Here is a 21145-nt window from a genome sequence, read left to right as displayed (position 1 = left end):
AGGTAGGTGGTCTGGATGGTTCAATCTGAGACTTTTCAAAGCAAACATCTGAAAAGACTCTCCCCCTACAGATAAAAGTAAGCCACTACTTTCCTATTATGGCAATGCAGCACAGTCAAAAAATGCTCATCTATGACAGCTGAAAGCAATGAAATTTCATTCTTACACTTCTCTGTGCTGTGCATGCAAGCAAAGCTCTCAGCTTAAAAAAAAATAGAAAAAATAGTTTGAAAGTTTCCTAGTGCAGAAAAAAACCCCTTCAAAGCTAAACTTTTTCCATAGCTTTAATACTAAAATATTGCCTAAGAAAATTAGACATAATAATAAGAAAATTATTAATGATAGAATAGAGATATCTGTTCTGACTCACACAATTCAACACAAAGCAACGTACTTTCCCTAAAACACGTGTAAGAGCATTACAGCTGATAAAGATAAGAATAACAGAATCATGGAGAGGTTTGGGTTGGAAGGGACCTTAAAGCCTATCCAGTCCCACCCCTGCCATGGGCAGCGACACCTCCCACTGGATCAGGTTGCTCAAAACCTCATCCAACATGGCCCTGAACACCTCCAGGGATGGAGAATCTATATGCAGTCACGATTTACCTTTGCAGCCTGTTGTTTATAATGCTTCAGTTATAAGTACATACCTTGAAAGAGGTCTTTGCATTTAGCAGATCTTCCAAATACATGAAATACTTCTCATATGTTTGTGTTGCAAAAAAATGCCTCTCTACTTCAAAGCTGTTTCAACTCATACTGTGGTATCTGAGTCAGTGGTGAACAAAAGAATTGCATTTTGAGGCAGTTTTTGGTTATGAAAATACAGACCAAAATGCTACATCACATTATTAGCATTCCTTCAGACAACTGTGGGTTAATTACTATGAAAATATTGGAAATCAACGTATCAGCTTCCCACTTACTTGTCCATTTAGCAGCTGATTTTTTGATAAGCAGAGGACATTAAGAATCACATAAAAATTAAGTAAAGGCTTGCTGGATAGGTCAGGTAGGCAGATGAGAGCGTGATGGCAGCTGAAAATCAGACTGACACTGATTAATAAAAATATAATGAAAATTAAGTGACAGGGAAATTAACTTGCAGAAGCCAAAGTGCTTCTAGAGCAAATTATTTTTTAACAAGTGAAAAGAGCAAGAACAGATTTTCTGGTTCCTTGAAATACAGAAGAATCTCCTATGTATCACATTGAGACATTTGAAAACCATCAGCTAGTATCTGTTAATTGCAGTTTTCCAAGGAATCTGCAGAATGGAATGAATTTTGACACACTGCCCTGTACTATCAGTGTGAACATGGCCAGCTCATGATAAGAATATTTTTCAGAATTAATTTCATCCACATGTAAGCATCCTACGTGCTCACCCTGAGTTTATTTAGCAATGATACACATTATTTCCCATTGAGTCTTCAAGAAATATTATCTTTCTTGGGCAGAGTTATAGGATGGAATTTAAGGAGATGTAGGAATTGTGACTAGAATGAATATAACCGAGTGAGAAACATTTGTCCTGTGGTGGCTGGAGAGAACAAATTTATAACAATCCCATAGCTTCTGTGAAATGGCAGGACTCCTTTCTAAGTCTCTTTTGCATGCAAAGCTTCCAAAATAATCAGGTACATATACTCAGAATCAGAAAGTAAAAATAAAAACATATAATAAATTTATCAAGGATTGAATCATTCCTTACACAATGGAAAAAGAGGCCACATTCTAAACTCCCCTAATATGAAATTAATTCCAAGCATGGGGAAGGTCTTTTAACATCTCAGTCATGTTTTTTCTATTTGTAAATCATGAGGTGTTCACCACTCTCTGGGGATTGAGCTTTTAATCACACAGATGTCCATTATAAATCCTCTGTTTGCTTAGTAGTATAATAGGTGAACTCACAGCATCTTTGTGCTATAATAAATCTGCAGGCTCAGACAGAACGCTCATGATTGCCTTCTAAATTCTTTCAAGGTCATTCTACATGATTTCATGCTACATAACATCCTTTCTCAGTCCATTTCACTCTGAGAAAAGATCATGATAAACATTGATTTTTCCCTGCTGATATACCTGAATTCCACCACATCACCCCACCACGCACACACATGCACGTTCTGATACCCCCTCTTTTAGTGATTTGATTCTAAGCTATTGTGTAGAACCTGGAAATTCAAAACCCAAACGTGATAAGAGAAAAAGAAGCTGTATTTGGTGCAATTACTTGAAATCTAGACTGAAAAAATGAGAATAAATACGTATTTCTTCTGCTGGGAAGAGCATTACTGGAAGTAGACGAAGAAACCCTCCAGAAAATTACCCAACAACAACCTGGAAACGGAACCAGTAAAATATGTGGGGTAAAATGTCCTCTGAACAAAGGATTACTTAAAAATGAAATGTGTTCCAAGTCCACAGTTTACAAATGACAACAGAAACAGCTGAAGATTTTAAATATTAAAAAAAACAGACAAATTCAGAATGCTTGTTTAACACCTTTAGATTAGCGAACACTCTTCATGAATTACTCAACATTAAAAACCAGACACAAATGACTGCAAGAGCACAGAGTCCCAGGCTTAGATGTGGTTCCTCAAGCATTCTGGCATGAAAGGAGTGCAGAAGGTGCTAATAATACTTCTCTCAAGAGAAAGAGATAGGATTCCTGAAAGAAATATTCACAGGCACATATAGAAATTAGCTGCTTGATTTCTACTGAATCTTATTGCCTCAGGTGACTCATTATCTCCATGACTTCTTGTCTATGCAGAGACTGAAGATTAATGGATTAAATTCCCTAAATTCTTGGTGAATTTAGTAGCTAATATGATACTGCTATTCACCATGTGATTAAAAATTGTTGAGTTCACTTCATCCTTTACAAGAGACCAGAATTATCTTCTTTTAGTCCAAACAACCGTTTCTCACTGCCTGAGGGATGACAGCAACAGGGCAGCTTCCCAGCAATCAGCCTCTTGTGCTTTCTAGTGGTGGGCTACGATTTAGCCATTTCCTTCCTCTAAAGGCTACCAAAAGTTTAAGTATTCTTCTCCTTTTCCACCTGGAAGTCTTGTCTGGGCAGAATTTAAAGTTTCAAAGCAGTCAACGTGCAGAGAATGGTTTACAACAGCAGCAGGCTTCCTGAAAATTGTGCAACGCTGCCCCTTTCCAGCTGAACAATGATTAATACGATTGCTATTAACCAAGCAAGATATTGATTTAATTTGCAAAAATGTGCCATGGTGAGAAATATTTATCCCTTGATCTTTACCTCATGCTATGGCTGCACTCAAATATCCATTGCATCAGGCAGGAAACAACTCCCCTGACAATGTGTTCTCCTCATCTATTATTGCCATTACTCATGAGGAAGCAAATGCTTGCAAAGCTGCTTTGGTAGAAGCAAAATAGTTTCATTTCCATAGGACGACCTTAGGAATGGGGTTTTACTGCTTGTGTCATGCTACTCTGTTTTACTCAGTTCTTGCCGCACTCAAGTAAAACCCACTATATAAGATCTGTTGATGGAGTGTCTGGAAGACTCCTACACAGCACCCTAAGAAACCAAGCCTTCCACAGCATCTTCCTCAGCTCTGATGACAAGTTTAGGAACTCTCTGTGCTGGCATGTGCTTGTAGATCATCATGTTTAGTAGCAACCAACAGATTCTGCTAACTCATTTTTGGAACCCATTTACACTTTCAGTCTTCACAGTCTCTTATGGCAATAAATTTTGCAACTTAACAACATGCTGTGGAAAAGGTAGTTCCTTTTATCTGCTTTCAACCTGACAAAGTGGTTGACTGCCTGCAGTTCTTTCAAAGTAAGAGCTATGAAACAGCTCAGCTTCCCAAATATCAGGCTTTGAGATAAGAATTGTAAATGGGAAGGCATCACCGCTGATGGCACCAAAAAGAATAAATACTAGATGCAGTTATTTTGGTCCTTAAGAAAGCGCCACGCTGCAGTGACAATACAAAGAGCACTAGCAAGTTTCAGAAGCTGTATTTTGGATAGTCTATTGCTTTTCATATGATATTTAGACACAGATTATCAATAGCTTTAGGATATACCAGAAAACCATTCTTTTACCGAGGTGAATGGTGGAATTGCATTCTTTGGTGACTAGCAAATAATGATTTCAGAACCCCAGATAAGACATTTAACTACCCAAACTTGCCTTTGTCTCCCCTTCAGCGCAAGGGTGTGTTCTGAATAAATAGAGATGCATTTTCTATCAATTTCTACGCAGCCAAAAGATTCTGTTTTAGAGAGTGTTCCGTTGAAGACGGCAGAGCAGAGCAGACAGATCTGGGCCTTCGAGATCACAAGCCTATACAGTGAGTGTATGAAATCAGAACCCTGCCAACCACATGCTAAAATTCAACTCAGGTCTAGATGCCGATGCCGACAGCACCCAGGGGGCTGATGTATGGAAAGGGTACCAACGAGTTCCGGTGCACCACCACAAATTCAGCTTCAGCAGCCTTGGTTAATCCATGTCTTCCCCACACAGAAATCTCTACATCAGTCACTTCAATATCTATAAAGAAATCATACAAAGAAGAAAGTATTTAGTTAAACCATCTTCCCAAGAGAGTTGTTTTTCATATGATAAGGTAGATGAAAGAAATAACAGCAGAGATACAACAGAGGGAAGGTTTACATTCACAGGAAGGTTTACATTCACAGATGATCTAACACGCATTGAACACTTCATTATTTTGAGAGATGATGCAGTCAATTTAAAAAACACAAATGCTTGAGTTAAAACTGTGACTGAAAAATGCAGGACCAGGCAAATGGGGCAAGGTAACAGAATCCCGATATATTTGGAAAATCGAAAGTGATTTCAATTTAGGGCTCCAAGGATGATCAGAGGGCTGGAACTCCTCCCATACGAGGACAGGCTGAGAGAGTTGGGGTTGTTCAGCCTGGAGAAGAGAAGGCTCCGAGGAGACCTTAGAGGAGCTTCCAGTACCTGAAGGTGCTACAAGAAAGCTGGAAAGGAACTTTTTATCAATGCATGTAGTGATAGGAATAGGGGGAATGGTTTTAAATTGGAGGGAACAGATTTAGACTAGACATAAGGAGGAATTTCTTCACTGTGAGGGTGCTGAGGCAATGGAACAGGGAAGCGGTGGCTGTCCCGTCCCTGGAGGTGTTCAAGGCCAGGTTAGATGGGGCCTGGAACCCACGCAGCAATTGAGAAGAGGAGCCAGTGTGACAGGGCAAGGGGGATTAAACCCAATTCCTCCCTCACAATAAAGACTCTATAGCTTTATGAAGAGCTACAAACTGTGGATGAGAGACACCACTTGGCAATGGGAAAGAATAATTTCCTCCCTAACCAGGAATGCATCCATAAGTGAAAAAGGATCCTGCTAAAGCTGTGAGGTCCTGCAAGCCTCGAGGTCCTGCAAAGGGCGAGACAATTACTGCTGAGAAGTGGGACATAATCATTGCTGAGCAGTACGGTTAAAGCAGCAGGTCCTGGAATCCTGGAAAAGGAGTCTAGGAAGAGTTATTGGAACATGTAAGGAGGGAGAAGGGTTAACTGATGTATCTGAATATTCTGACACACTGATTCACATATTAATGTTATGCATTCTTTCCTCCACATTAGAAAAAGTTGGCTTTTGGTAGGTATATGTTTCAGCCTCTCAAATATTATGCACTGCAGGGCAAACACAGGTGGCCTCAGGAGGCAGAAAGATGGGGTCGGCAAAATTAAGCCCTCTCCTAACAACTTCAGTTCAGTCAAACCTTTCATAATAACATGAAGCTCTGAAAGTTTTAAGGGCTAAAAAAATTAAATAGTTCCCAGGAGGATTAATTCAACGAATAGCAAGTAATAAGATCACCAGCTCCAGGGAAATTCAGGAAGTTTCTTGTGTTCAGAGACTTAACAGGCCCCTGCACAGACCACACAAAGAATAGGATGTAATTTTCTAAACCTACGGTGAAATTCAAAGTGAAAACTCAACAACATTAGAAACCATGAAGCAGTTCGTGGTAAGATTTTTGACTTTATACCTTGCAAAGAAGCTTCACTGTCAATGGCTCTGAGAAAGCAAATAAAAATGTGCTTTGGAAGGCCATCCTTAGCCAGATGCAACATCCCCACATCACTTGGTGATTTCTGCCAAATGTCTGCAAGAAGTGCGATTTGAACAATTTTCCTCTAACTCTGATGACGTACAAGTACATTCAAAAAATACACCAACGCCTTTAGCAATTATTTCCCATTCTTCTTAGCGTAATCTCTGTTCCAGTCTAATCTCTGTTCCAGTCTCCTCCTAAGACTGGTCTCCCAGGTGCTTATCAGAACACACTTTACCATTTGGAACATTTATTTCAGTTATCTCTTGTTTTTAAGTTAAATATCTGTGGCTTTCGCTGCACTGAGCCCAGTTCAGAGCACAGATCATATTGATGCTATGACAACAGAAAAATGAGTACTATTAGTAATATATCTTTGCTTATACATTACCAGATGTTCTCTGGCATCAGGCTGAGCATGGATAGAAAGCAGCACAGGTGCAACCTGTCTGATACAACTACAAGTGCTCACTGGAGCAGCTGTGGTCAGTTACCAGCATTATTTCTGAAACAATTTCACGGTGATACAGGGAAGGTTTTTCTGCAACAGGCAAAGTTTTTCTAATTTTTCAAGGAAGGAAGGTGCAAGAAAAGAATTTTTATCTATATTTGTGCCTCAAACAGCATAAAGTTTGAGGATATTGGAGTCTAGCTATAAAATTCAGCTCCAGATGACCATCTAAGTTTATAGCAATGTCCAGTTTTGTGAAGCAGCTGTACGGAAGTAGAGCCTGTTTGGATCCTTGTTCTTTTTATTTCTCAGAGCTAAGAAGAATTGCAGCATTATATAAATGACACCTCTCTGGCTCTTAAATCACTTTCCTGTCTATAATGGATATAATAAATGTTTCTTATCATAGTACTACAAAAAATGGTCTAGATGGTTTTATCCATTTGGCTGTGGAACTCACTTGACCGTGATGTATGGCACACTTGTTATTTATTTGCAAAGGCTAGAAGGCAAATACGCTATATGAGAATAGTTCTTTAATGTAAAGCATTAAATTAAAAGCTCACCCTCAGGACTTTGACTTCCAAGAGTAGTAACTGGATGCCCAAGATAATACAGGAGCTGTTACTATTTAAAAATACGCCGCTTGATATCAAACTTCTTATTTAACAGCAGACTTCCACCCTGTCTTCCTTCCTTCAGCTTTATAGACTATATATTATGTCCTTCCCACGCAGGTTTCTGTGAGTGCTGGGAATAACATTTGTCTCATTCATTAAATGCTTACAATTTAAAACGGTCTCAACCCACCAGGGTAGTTCTGCTCTCCCCACGTATGGAGAACAGCCGAAGCACAGAAAAGATAAGGTTCTAATTTTTAAAGACAGCCTTGCTCATCCACCAGCTTTGGGATATTTTTTTTCCCAGGAGCAACTCAGGACTTGAAAGATTGTTCAGGAGCATCACCTGAACTACAAGTCTGCCCACGCAGCTCACAGCTAATCTGCTCCACCCAAATGATCTCAGAGCCAAGAGCAGACTCAAGTATTCTCAACTCATGAATCACAGCAAAAGTATCACATCCATTCTCATCTTACAAACAATCCAAATAATTCTTTTCACCTGTACCTTTTCTTTTTACCATTTCTGTAGGACCTTTAAAGTTTGTCAAGGGATTCCAGCAAGCAGCAAATTAGAATCTAGTACTGTAGAAAGAATCATAGAATCACAGAACGGTTTGGGTTGGAAGGGAACCTTGAAGCCCATCCAGTTCCAGCCCCTGCCATGGGCAGGGACACCTCCTACGGGATCAGGCTGCCCAAAGCCCATCCAACCTGGCCTTGAACACCTCCAGGGATGGGGCAGCCATGATGTAACTCTAACCTTTATTTAATACATCTTTTACTAAGTCCTGTAGACAGTGCTATTTTGCAAATGTATTCCGATACACGTACTTCCCTCTGTCCCCTTCAGTTACCATAATAACAACTAAACAAATAAACCAACCCCAAACAACAAAAACCCGGCAAAAGACCGCAACAGTTAACCTTTACAGATCATTCTAGAATAGCAAAAGTTTTTTTCTCTGCTGCTTTGCAGGTTAGGATGAAACTGTTGAAACAAACAGCTATAATGTTGTTAAGACTATTAAAGCAAATATATTCCTATGACCACTCCCCACACACACACTTTGTGTCCTTTCAAAACTATATATCAAGCTCTGGAATTAAAAAATAACCCAATCAAAAGAACCCCAAACATGCAAATAATCAATTTTTTTAATAATTTCATTATTTCTCTTACTAATTTCTTAAAAATACCCACAGTACACAAACTGTAAATCAGCATATATATAAACTCAGTTATCTGCTCTTGTCATCATGTACCACGAGGCAGTGTTCAAATGTTCCAGATGCGACTCTAAAGAAAGCCTACCCCATAATTATCACTCTACTACTAAAATACATGTATATTAACAGGAAACCTGAAACATTAACACATGCCACCATCTTCCAAAGACTGACAGCTGAAAAAGTGAAATGTGCTATTTTATTTTCCTTGTAAAAAAGCTGCAATAAAAATACAAATGTTTTCAAGTTTCTCTACAGAAAGAAATGACTGCAGAAATTTTGCCTCTTTCAATCCATTCTATATTTGAAGTAAATCTACTGTGTGTTGAAACAACTATTTTTGAGACCTGCCTGTGTTGTTGCTGCTGGATGTCTGACTACCCTTGGAAATACAGTAAAAATCTGACATTAACTAAGGAAATTTTCCAAAGAAAGGAAAAGGCAAAACAAAAGAACCTTCAACCGTTACAGACCTGTCCCCATGAAAAGGCTCATTTTTATGACCCTTTCTAAGAAGATAGTGAGCGATAGCAACCTGAGGAAGATTTGAAGGAAGGAGGTAATTTTCTGTAAGGTCATAGAATAGAGTAGAATGGCCTGAGTTGGAAGGGACCCACAAGGATCATCAAGTCCAGCTCCTGCCCCCATGTAGGACAACCCTCAAGTTCACACCACGTGTCTGAGGGTGTTGTCCAAAGCAGCCAACAGCATGGATTTCAGTCCTTCGGGAATTACTTTTTGTCCTAATAGAAGATCAGACAATAGAGATGAAGGAAGGCAAACACAATATTTGTTCCACTTGGGGACTGAAATAAAGACTCAATGTTTAAATTTCATAGCATTGTCTTTCTCCTTGTCCCCTTGTCCCAGGGCTGGTGATGCACCAAGGGATGATCTGCAGGGACACAGGTGCACCCCGGTGCAGGGCAGCGGTGTACCAGGGACAGGGATACAGGGAGGAAGAGGTGAAGGGCTCGGGTATGACTCTGGAACCACAAGCAGATGAGGAAACTGAAGAAATATTAGACCTTCTGGATATGAGACAAATCTCACCGGAGACATAACAACAGCAGCCCATGCTGACAGTAACAGACAGAGGATGGCAGCTGCAGGCATTGCAGGAGCAATTGAGGTTATAAACCAGGAAAAATCTCAAACACTGAAAACAGAAGAGAAAGCAACCAGTGATTATAGTGATCAGTGGTCTGGAAACTCTTCTCTACCATCAGCGAAAGATCTAAAGCGAATCAGAATTTGCCTTGCTGGGGGTTCGCTGTTCTTACAGATTAACTCACTTTGAGCTAGTGGGTGAATTTCTCCATTGAACCCTGAATAAAATGTTGTTTAGCAACTATTAGAGGGCAAAGCTAAATGGAACCAGCATAGCAACCAGAAGCAAATTCAAATATTTACCATAGAAAAAACATTAAAATCATCAGCTCGGTCAGTCATCTCAAAACAGCAGCAGTTCAGAAGGCAACAGGACGCTGCATCATCTCACGAGGAATAAAAGATGAGCTATATTCCCCACAAGAAGTACTCATTATTCAGAATATTAACTAAAACCTGACCACTACACCAAGAAGAGTTTTCAAACTTTCCCTTCTTTATACTACATCTTCGAAATCCATAGAAGATTTGATTCCTTTTTCGGAATTATAAAAAATTTATTTTGGTTTCTCAGGACACATACTATAGGAAACATACCATTACTTTTATAATATTTTACCACTCCATTTATTCCAGAAGGGATGGAAAGATGTTGACAATATTAAGGATAGCTCAGGGTAAGATTAGGTTTAAATCCGAATTGTGGTTTGATTTCAGTAGTGCAATAATTCCTAAAGCAGTTCCCACACAGATACTTCAAAATTACCACTCACTGGTAATCACATTACTTAAATCCATATCTAATAACATTTCTGCTGCAAATAATGGAAAAATGAAGTTAGAAAGCAGTTGATCTTGTAATACATCATCCAAACTGAATGTCAGAAATCTCGTGGGAAGTCGGGCATTCTTGCCAATTTCTGCCTATTTCTGCAAACTTCTCTTTTTTGCAAATGTACCGCAAAAGAGTCTTAGATTTAAGGTCCCAGCCAGACCCAGCCGGAGTTAGAGTTAAAGATGGAAATCTAATCCATGCAGTTTATAAATCTCTCACCTATTTGTGTGTCACTCCTTTAAATTTCTGTTATCTCAGCGTAGCTGAAGAGACGAGATTCTCCTGTGATACTTTCTATCATAAATAGCTCATCTTTCTTTAATCTCAATTAAAAGATGCTGTGGAGTGAAAAGGGTTTTCCTCTCTAGGTAAAGAGAACAGGGTAGAGACAATGAAGGAAGGAAGAGGAAGAGTGCTGCCTCAATGCAGGTCCAGTTCTGTCTATATTTTACGAGAAACCCTTAATCCAATTTTCGGATGCCAGTTTAGACAGATCCGATCCATGCAAACGTGGCAAATGGACACCACCTTTGCTCCACTTTTTAATACAGGAGGGGGCAAGAATTCTACTCCCGTGATCTCTTGTTGCTGTCAGAGTGGGAGTGGGGGATGGAACTAATTAATTCAAGTGCTTTAGGTACATTAGAATGTTAAAATTCAAATGTAATCTTAAAAATGTTAGCGATGACACGGGATTCTTAACGTAGAACCTGAAAACTACTTCAAAATCTGAACGGAAAAGGGAGGTATGTAAGGGAACCTTCTCTTCTTTCCTAGCAATTCCATTATATTTTACTTCAGTGCATTGCTAAACACCGCATTCACCTTCTACTTTAACAATGGCAAACTCAGGGGTCTCCCATGAAATAGGCTATTTCATCCGAGGTGGTTTAAGCTGGTCTAAAGAGCGGCAAGAGAATACAGCAAGCAGTCAGTGCTAATGACAGCACACCATTTTTATAGACTAAAGGTTGAGCAATGAATTTCAATTATAGAATGTCAGGCTGCCCAAATGCAGGCACCTGATAACAAGCCTGAAGCACCAAGCTTTTGCAGATTTCTTCTTGAGAATTTCAATAAAGCCTTTTAGCCTTTAGCACTGATTTTTTTTTTTTAGAAGCCACTAGACGTAATCTTTTACAAGAAACTCCATCTTTGCCTTCTTCCAAGAGAAATTGTATTCAAGTAAATGAAGCATAATTATGAAATGTGGACAGTTATGCAACTGGAAAAAAAAAGGAAAACAAACTCTTTGCTTTATTTGTGCCTGACACCAATAAGTATTTCATTCTCTTTTATTGTTGTGTCTCTTAAAATACGTTTTTGATCAAAGGCAATGACTCATGTCAGTATTTGTATTTGATCATTCTCATCATATATATTCAACAGAATTGCAAATAAATGAAATTACACAAGGATTAAAAATTTGGCCTTGACCTTTTAGAACTTTTGCACACTCTTCTGAAAGTTGTCAGTTACATCAGTCCTTCCTTTTATGATCCTATCATTTAGTTTACTCAACTTGAAAATAATTAATTCTATATTGATGTCTACATAAATGATTTTTAATATATAATTTAGGTTTTGTTCCTTCTTTGCTTTTACTTTGACGTTGTATTAAATAATTATTTCTTAGGATGTGGTCACTATTTTTAATTATTTATCTTTCCCAATTTCTTTTTCTGCTAAGTTCTCCATATTTATATTTGGAGATAATTTCTCACATGTAATTCAATGTTTTCAACGGACCAAGCTGAAGAAACTTTGAAGTTATCCTATTACTTTAAGAATATCTTGTTCCATAAAAGCATTAACATCACCTGAAACAAAGTAAGTTCAGAATTTAATTTTGAGGTCTTCCCCCCACAAATGAATAATTTCTATTTTGGAATATACTTAATTTTCACTAATGACAATCAAAACAATTAAATAAAAATCAAATATCCTTTATTCACCTGAGTCAATTTATTCAACGTTTTCAATTTAGTCAAGTTATTCAACGTGGAGACCATTATTCCCTCCCATTCCAAATACAGGAGAACTTTTCTAAACAGCTTCTGAAGAAAAATGGTAATATCACCTAATCCTGGGCATGTAATACAGGGGCATAAAAGAGGAACATGAATTTCCACTGGAGAGATGTACTCATAATTTGCTCTCTAGGGGAGATTGCCTTTTCTCACTGACTATTCTTTGGGGCTATCCTTTTAAAACCCGCACTTTACTGAAGGCAATATGAATAACCCACACAATACAATAATCTCAAGCACATAGAATCACCTCTTCACCACATGGCTGTGAAGGAGCATTATGCAAATAGTCTTCTATTAAAGTCTTCTCTTAATTGTTTTAATAATTGTTTTATCTATTTATTTATTTATTTATTTATTTAAATGATTAATTATTTAAATAATAATTAAATAATAAATAATTGTTTTAAATAAGCTTAAAAGGTGAAATACCTGCCAAAGACTTCTGCTAATCCAGGTTAATTTACGGAGGTGGGAAAAGGTTTTGTTTGTTATTCTACAAACTGTTCTAGCCATATGGAAAACCAGACTAAAATTCTACATTTTCAACTACTAAGGAAAATACATTTAAAGAAGCAACATTAATAACCTCCAGGGAGGTTATTCTCCCTCTGTACTCAGCACTGGTGAGACCACACCTCGAATACTGTGTTCAGTTCTGGGCCCCTCACCACAAGAAGGATGTTGAGGCTCTGGAGCGTGTGCAGAGAAGAGCAACAAAGCTGGTGAGGGGGCTGGAGAACAAGTCTTACGAGGAGCGGCTGAGAGAGCTGGGGTTGTTTAGCCTGGAGAAGAGGAGGCTGAGGGGAGACCTTATTACTCTCTACAACTACCTGAAAGGAGGTTGTGGAGAGGAGGGAGCTGGGCTCTTCTCCCAAGTGACAGGGGACAGGACAAGAGGGAATGGCCTGAAGCTCCGTCAGGGGAGGTTCAGGTTGGATATCAGAAAAAAATTCTTCACAGTAAGAGTCATTGGGCACTGGAACAGCTGCCCAGGGAGGGGGTTGAGTCGCCTTCCCTGGAGGTGTTTAAGGAACGGGTGGATGAAGTGCTGAGGGACATGGTTTAGGGAGTGTTAGGAATGGTTGGACTCGATGATCCAATGGGTCCTTTCCAACCTGGTGATTCTGTGATTCTGTGATTAAATGCAACCACAGCTTTGAGTTCAACCTCTTGTGCCCACACGACAATTCTTGGTACATAAAAGAAAAACCTGTCCATTTTGCTTTTTCCAGCACTGTGAAAGCAACTAATTATTCTTCTCCATGAGTAAACTGATGTGTACTTAAAACTGTCTTTTGAATTGCATTTGATCAAGACCCTGGCTTTGAGTTTTGTAAAAGCCTTTCCACAGGGAATCTCCCCAATAGCAGGAAAACCACTTGTAATGATATCCCTACTTTAATTACCATTTGACAATATTAACATGTCCCAAACAGTTAAAAAAATGAAATATAACATCAAAGATAAAAATAATACAAGTCTCACCCACCATTACAGATTCTGAGTCACGAGAGCACTGAAAGAGTTATTCTAGACTAATCCTGACCCACCCCTCCACAAAAAAACCCCCAAAGCTCTTACTCCCAAATGCTCAGTTTAATAAAAAAGAGAAAGCCAGAATATTTTAAAATAAACTCAAAAAAGAAGAAGAGAGAGCAAAAACCAACCGGCTGTGTCCTTGGAGGCATGGCATCAGCTGCAGGGTTGATTGCAATTAAGACCTATTTGAACTACAGCAAATTTAGACCTCTCTGGTCCATAGAAGGCTCTTTCCATCCCCTTTAAGGTCCAAACAGCAGCTTACTTCATCCCCTCTACAGCAGCTGCCCCTTGTCACCATCCTTTCACCGATCACAGTCCTTCCATTGCTCCAGGGATGGTGCTCCACCCTCTCATCAGAAAGGCAAGGAATCATGAAGAAATTCAAAAATAAAATAGCATAATTAGACATATTTTCATTCTTTGAGGCCTTCTGACAATGTATAGAAGTCAGCAAAGCATTGACAGAACGGGGATAAAGTGCCTTACAGGTTTGATAGAGGAATTAATTTAAATTAAGTATAAGTTATCCTATACACTGCACATCAGGAACTATAATGTGGAACAAGGCAGAATCACTTTAGTAAAGTGATGTGATAAGCTATGAGGAGAAATTCCAGATAAAATACAGATTTAATAATAGAAAATGTACTTACCTTGAAATGATTAATTGGCAAAGGAACATGGCAAGATTGTACACTATGTAAGGCATCTGCCTTCCTTTCCATTTGCACTTAAGGTAAAAAAATATCAATTAATTAAATAGGTAGAAAAATGTATATGCTAACCAACATCTTTTTTTGATCACATGAAATCTAAATTTACCCACTAAAATACATATGACAGCCTTATACAAATGAAGAATGACGTAATGCTCTTTGTTCTTATGTGAATGAATGATCAGTACCATAGTTAATTCCCCCTGTATTTAATGGGATACCCTTAAACACTAAAATAGTACCTCAGGTTCTTCATCTACCTGAGAGTGGGTAAGTATGGGTTACTTGTCCTTGGCTCATCCTGCAGGTGAGACGGAAATCACATTCTGTCTTTTAGTATAGAACTGGAATGAGAAACTAAAATGTCCCGATAGTTGCCTCTCCCATTTGCCACTGCCAGACCACACAGGTGACACCTCGGAAGTGAAAGTGTTTGCTCCTTTCCAATATTATACCTGTTATTTAATAGGTAAAAAATTTTTACTCCTTACCTTGAGATATAGGGGTGTTGCAAATAGAAAGATGCAAAGATGCATTCTTAAAAGAGAGAAGCAGCAGTATGTTTATTGACATAAACCAGAGATTTAACAGTTTGTTAGTGAATGTGACAGTGATTTACCTGGATTTGATGGCAAGGTACACTTGATTATTTACTGCATGGAGGGCCGAGTCATTAAAAAACTGTCAGGGAGACCCTCTCATTGAGCCACAAGGTTCAGAAAGGATGCTCTTGCTTTCTAAACTCCTTCTCAGAGAGGAGTTTAGGTGTGGCTGGATCCAGACTTAGCCAATGGTTTATGTCTAAAAGATTATATACGCACAGTCAATCCTTTATATCACTTAGCTAAGGTCACAAAGTTTCAGTTCACCTATTCTCAAGTCACTTACTGAGGATCTGTTGTGGCAAGGATGCTCTCAACATCGTCCATGACGTTGCATGCATCCCTTTCAAGGGAAGATCTTGATGTGTAGCCTGCTCTTGTTTCGGGAGAGCTCAAAGGGCTTTTGTGTTGCTCACTGTTTATGGAGTACGACAGTTGACTCATAGGCATAGTACCGTTTGGGTTGGAAGGGACCTTAAAGATCATCTAGTTCCTACCCCCCTGCCATGAGCAGGGACACGTCCAACTAAATAAGGCTGCCCAAGGCACATCCAACGTAGCCTTGAACCCCTCCAGGAATGGGGCAGCCACAACTTGCCTGGGCAACCTGGGCCAGTGTCTCACCACTCTCATAGTGAAAAAATTCTTCCTTTTGTTTAGTCTAAACCTGCCCCTCTTCAGTTTATACCTGTTCCCCCTGGTCCTGTCCTCACAAGCCTTTATGAATAGCCCCTCTCCAGCTTTCTTGTAGCTCCTTCAGGAGCTATAAGATCTCCTCTGAGCCTTCTCCAGGCTGAACAAGCCCAACTCTCTCAGCCTGTCCTCATATTTACACATGGGCTGCAGGTGACAGATTGTTCCAAATTTGGCTTGAGTTGGACACTGATCAGCACTGTGGCCAGGTGGGTGCATTATCATAGATCAGCCTTTGGCTGTTGTGTGTTATCTGCCTCCCTCAAAACCACTCTGAACCAGCTGCAGCCATCACGACCACCATCAGTGGTTGTCGCTTGGTCAAGATTATGGGAAAAGATCAGGTTGTGTGTAGATGGCACACCAGCACATCCAGCACCTTCCTCTAGTCCTGTACGGGTAATTCCTAAATAAGTCTACTTGTTGCTTCCTTGGCTAATTCTGCATGACCTGTTTCCGTACAATCCCACAGTTATCCACAAACATTCTCAGCCACGTTGCTGGAAAGTTCCTGATGACAGGGGTTTGCATGGGGATACAGGACAGCACAAAATAGTTCTTTGAGTGGAACTTCTTTAGCCATTGCATTAATAAGATGAGTCAGAGGAGAACTCTTGGGCCATTTGCCAGAGTTGCCTGACTTGTGCAGGATTAACAGTAGCAAAATACAGTTGTTTAGCTTCATGACAAATGAAAGCAAATAGAACTGAATCCACATGGGGAACTTATCTGCTACAGAGTCATTCCTTATAGTAGGACTGTGCTGTAAATTGTCACATCGAGCCACCGATACAACTCTTCTTTATCCCAAAGAGCATCCTATATTGATAATAATTATCTTCTGCTTGCAACTGTTGATCTTACTTAATGAATATTTATCTTGCAGAGTCCAGGAGGAAGTCTTTGTGATTATTCACACAATAAATTTTATTTTATTTAACATTAGAAAAAGTAGTATTCTTATCTGAACAACTGTTCCACATGACTATTATTATAATCCAATAATTCTTGAGTAACATTAAGCTTCAAGTATTTCCTTCACTGCATTACGAAGGCGGCAGGTTCAGATTGTTCCTAAAAATGTGTATGTATCTAAAAATTCAGGTTATCAGTTGAATACATAATATGGCAAGAGACTCACTACAAATCTCTGAATTAAAAGGAAGAAACTAATGCCTATTTCAATGATTTATTTACAGCTATAAACTTTTAAACTAGAAACCTGAATATCCACAAGTACTCTAAGAACCCCACTGGAATAATTAATTCACAGGCTTTTTTAGGTTGGAAAAGACCTTTAAGATCATTAAGTCCAACCATAAACTTAACACTGCCGAGCTCACCACTAAATTGTGTCCCTAACTGCCTTTGCATAGTATATTGTGCATTTTGAATATAAATCAATTTGTTCAATAAAATTATGAAAAACAACATGCCAGTTAAATAAAGCAGACTCACAGGACTGTGATCTCAAAATATCAGTGAATTAAGCAGTCATTGACTGTGATTTCTCCACCTCTATGCTCCAGAATGGAAAGACAAATCAAATGTAGGCTATCATGATCTGACCACTACCTCATTAAAAACAATAAACAATTATAATCTGCATCCTTTATTGTCCTACATATCTAAAACCAGTAGAAACTCCATGACCCTCTCCATCACCTTCATTTTGCTATAGGTACAAAAGTAGTCAGGACTCTACACTTCTTCATCCCAGGGTATGGATCTCTTTATTATTCTCATTGTGCTGATACTAAGCTGTGGATTTGTATCACAAAAGTATGCACATTAATATTAACTCTGAAAAAATGCATGCCCTTAGTAAAAAAATATGCAGGAAAACAATATTAACATCATAATCCACCAGGCTAAATAATAAAGACACTGGTTGCTCTATGAACACAAAATGCTAAAGGATATTGCAGTTCAGTATCGATGTAGAGCATCACTTTTGTGATTAGTCACAAATAATTCTGAGGAATTCTGAGTGCTGGCTCAGGTAATTCATAAAATCTTCGTCTTTTCACTTAGTTCAGGTCTCCTGAGAACAAGTATCCCGTTGACCTCAATGTCACACAAATAAACTGATTCAACAAATGTCCTTTGAAAGAGAAATAAGTTTGTCGTCAACTCGTTTCTCAGATGAAAATACCTGCTCTATAAAGAATGGCAGCATGAAGATCTGTTACCATTTGGCTCTTCACGATACTTCCATAGAGCAGCCAAAACTGTTCTTTCAACATTTTATATCAGATATGCTGAAATAGTTTGCCAAATCATGATGTTGTCACTGAAGTGATTTCATTTTCAAGTGCTGTATATATTAATAAGAGAAGGCTGCATGATGTCCTTATAATCAGTATGGCACATACTGGTTTAGGATCTACACACAATAGCTTTTCACATACCACAGTGAAAAACCAAGGAGCTGGTTCATCGATCCCTGAAGAATGGTATAAAAACACTTCCATACTGTTAGAAGACAAATAATTACTAATAAATCTGAATTCCTTCTGCCTGAGTCTAGGTGTGATTCAGTTACCTTGTAGATGTTTGCAAAAAAATAAAGCTATAAGAAAACATTCTACTTTGTCACAGGAAGACTTGTCCAAAATTCTCAGCTGGATTTTGTCTAGGGTTTAGAATGACAGAATATGTTGTTTTCTCATTAAATCACAAACTTTCTTGCCCAACAAAGAAACCATCATATAACCTCAGCTGCAGTGGTATTTCAGTCTCTCCATTGCCTTATTCCGTGTGAACCTTTCCTTTATCTCTTGAGAACTGATTTTCAAAATACAAAAAATATAATATGTTTGTGAAGAAGTCTTGACTAACCACTAAAAAGTTTTAAAGATCATAATATTTAAAAGAGCATACTCAGGTTATTTGTTACTTGTAGACTTGCTCCTACAACAGCCTAAGAGTTTTGGGAATTTATTTCAACAGGAGTCCAGAATAGACCAATGTCCTTTTTTAAGACAGATTTCAATAATAATAACAACAACAGTAGCAGTAATAGTAATAATAATTCTATCAGTCATGGAAAACTTAAACTGACCTTGTCTTCAAGTCAAACAGGCTACTTGCAAAATGTGTCCTATTGCACGGGTGGATATAACTTTTAAATAAATGCAACCAGGTCCCCATTTCATCCCTCCTTTCTCTAAAAGCCATTTTGAGTTCCGCAGTCAAGACAGACAAGTAGTGCTGGAAAAAAAAAAAGAATCCATAGAAATAAGAGAAAAAAAAAAAAAAAAAGAGGCTGGATAGGACCTTGAGACATGTACTAATCCTCTTCTATCCCCCAAATAAACCACAATTATGTCATTCCCAGTAGGTACTTGTCAACCTCACTCTAAACCATACCTAAATTTGAAGACTAGAACGTCCTCGGGCATTCTATTCCAACAATAGCTTACCCAGCCATTAAGAGTATTTCTTCTCATTATGCCTAACCTCAGCCCTGCTTGTTAATGCCATTATTCTTATCCTCTCCCTGATGGACATAATGGAGTAACATATAACTCCGCTTTTACAATAATAGTTTGTGAATAATAAAACTAAAAGTGTCTTGGTTTTAGTATTCATCCCCTTAGGCTAAACAACCTTAATTCATTTGTTTTTTAATTCAAAAGATACGCTCTGATATCTTTCGAAGCTGTCTTAGCAGCTTTCTTCAAAGGACCCACAAGAACGTGTCCTTCTTGAAGTGCTGTGCCCCAGACAGGACACATTACTTCAGTTTGGTCTCACTAATGCTAAACAGATTTGAAATATTACTTCCCATCTTACTCTGCGTCTACATAACTACTTGAATTTATATCTCAGTGAAGCTGAGACAGGAAATAAACAGATGAAATAACTGTTCTGCAGTTACAGACCTGCTATTTTGCCGAGATGTATCTCTTTGATTCCAAAGATCAAAAGGTATTTTCTTTTTCTCAGATCTAAAACTGTTTGGAATTTGTTGGAAAATGGCTTTTTCTCACTTTGATAGAAAATGTGAATGACACCTTTTTCTTGTTAGAAATTCTTCTCAGAAAGGATATGAAAATGCTTAAATGAATAAATTTCATTTATAACCTACTAGATCCTTACGAAATGCCCTCTTAACAAAACCATAATTATACATTTGTCATTCGTCTACCTTTCTGTTCTTTTAATATAAAACACTTATTTTGCCCACAGATATAAAATTTGTGCTTTTATATTACTAGTAATTTATAAAGATACTCACTGGAATTGTTACAAATATATTAAAAGTGATTTTGTGCAGCCTGTTGTCCACAGAAGGAATAAAAATAAGTTACATTTTAAACCTATGCTATGAATTGCAAAAGCTATTCAAATAGCTTGAATAGATGTTCAAATCACAAAAGCACGTTAATAAAAATAATTATTTTCATCCATTTCCCAAGCAGTTTATGTCCCCAGTCTTTTGGGGCTTGGTTATGATTTGAAAGTGTATAGAAAACAAAAAATTGTGCCAGGAATCATCACAGTGACTTGAATATACTTTACGCCACGCTAATTGACTTCACACATCATCTGGATATAAAGTCAGAGTAGATTACACAAGAAATATAAATATAGTTGAAGTAACGTTAATTATACTGCAGTTACATACCTGATATTTTCCTGTGAAACATTTATTTAATTCCAGAAGTCATAAGTCTTCTCTAAAAGAACACTATGGTGAGGGTCTAGAGTTGATCCAAAAGGCTTATCCCTGGTGCACATATATACAACCAATAATCCTTATTTTTTAACCCGTTACTGCTAAAAAAGAAGATTTTTTAAAAAGTATGACATACTTGTGAAAAAACAGAATATGAATCTTATCTGGAGTGCTGCTAGAGCACTCTTTCCAGGCTAACATTATACATTACTTATGATGTTCTCAGATATTCCCACTGGTGAGCAGGGACAGTGGCATAGTGGAAATATGTTTTCCATCAGCTCAGAGAATAGGAAAGGACGGGCATTGCCTGTGAGTCCCAAGCTGTGGTCAAGCCGGCCGTTGAGTATAGAACAATAACACGGTAACAGCAATAAGCATGGAATAACAGTACATATAGTACAATATGTACTACTGCACGGTATGTTAATACATAATAATTTAACTTCTTGCACGATGCCACAAACACTGCAGGCTTCTACTGTAACTGGTGTGGTACTGCTAAGAGAG

General features: G+C 38.3%; 1 long non-coding RNA gene across 1 annotated transcript; it reads right to left on the bottom strand.

Moving 5' to 3' along the window:
* Positions 1-375: 375 nt before the first annotated feature.
* LOC128853523 (uncharacterized) lies at positions 376-20695 on the bottom strand. Its single transcript, XR_008452107.1, has 4 exons — positions 20585-20695; positions 19016-19164; positions 14066-14670; positions 376-4560 (listed from the first exon to the last, which is right to left on the bottom strand). It is a non-coding gene; the product is annotated as an uncharacterized LOC128853523 (long non-coding RNA).
* Positions 20696-21145: the final 450 nt, after the last annotated feature.

Source organism: Cuculus canorus, chromosome 13, assembly GCF_017976375.1.
Source record: "Cuculus canorus isolate bCucCan1 chromosome 13, bCucCan1.pri, whole genome shotgun sequence".
NCBI classification, from domain to species: domain Eukaryota; kingdom Metazoa; phylum Chordata; class Aves; order Cuculiformes; family Cuculidae; genus Cuculus; species Cuculus canorus.
The sequence above is the reverse complement of the archived record's forward strand: the minus strand, read 5'-3'. Positions and strand labels throughout refer to the sequence as shown.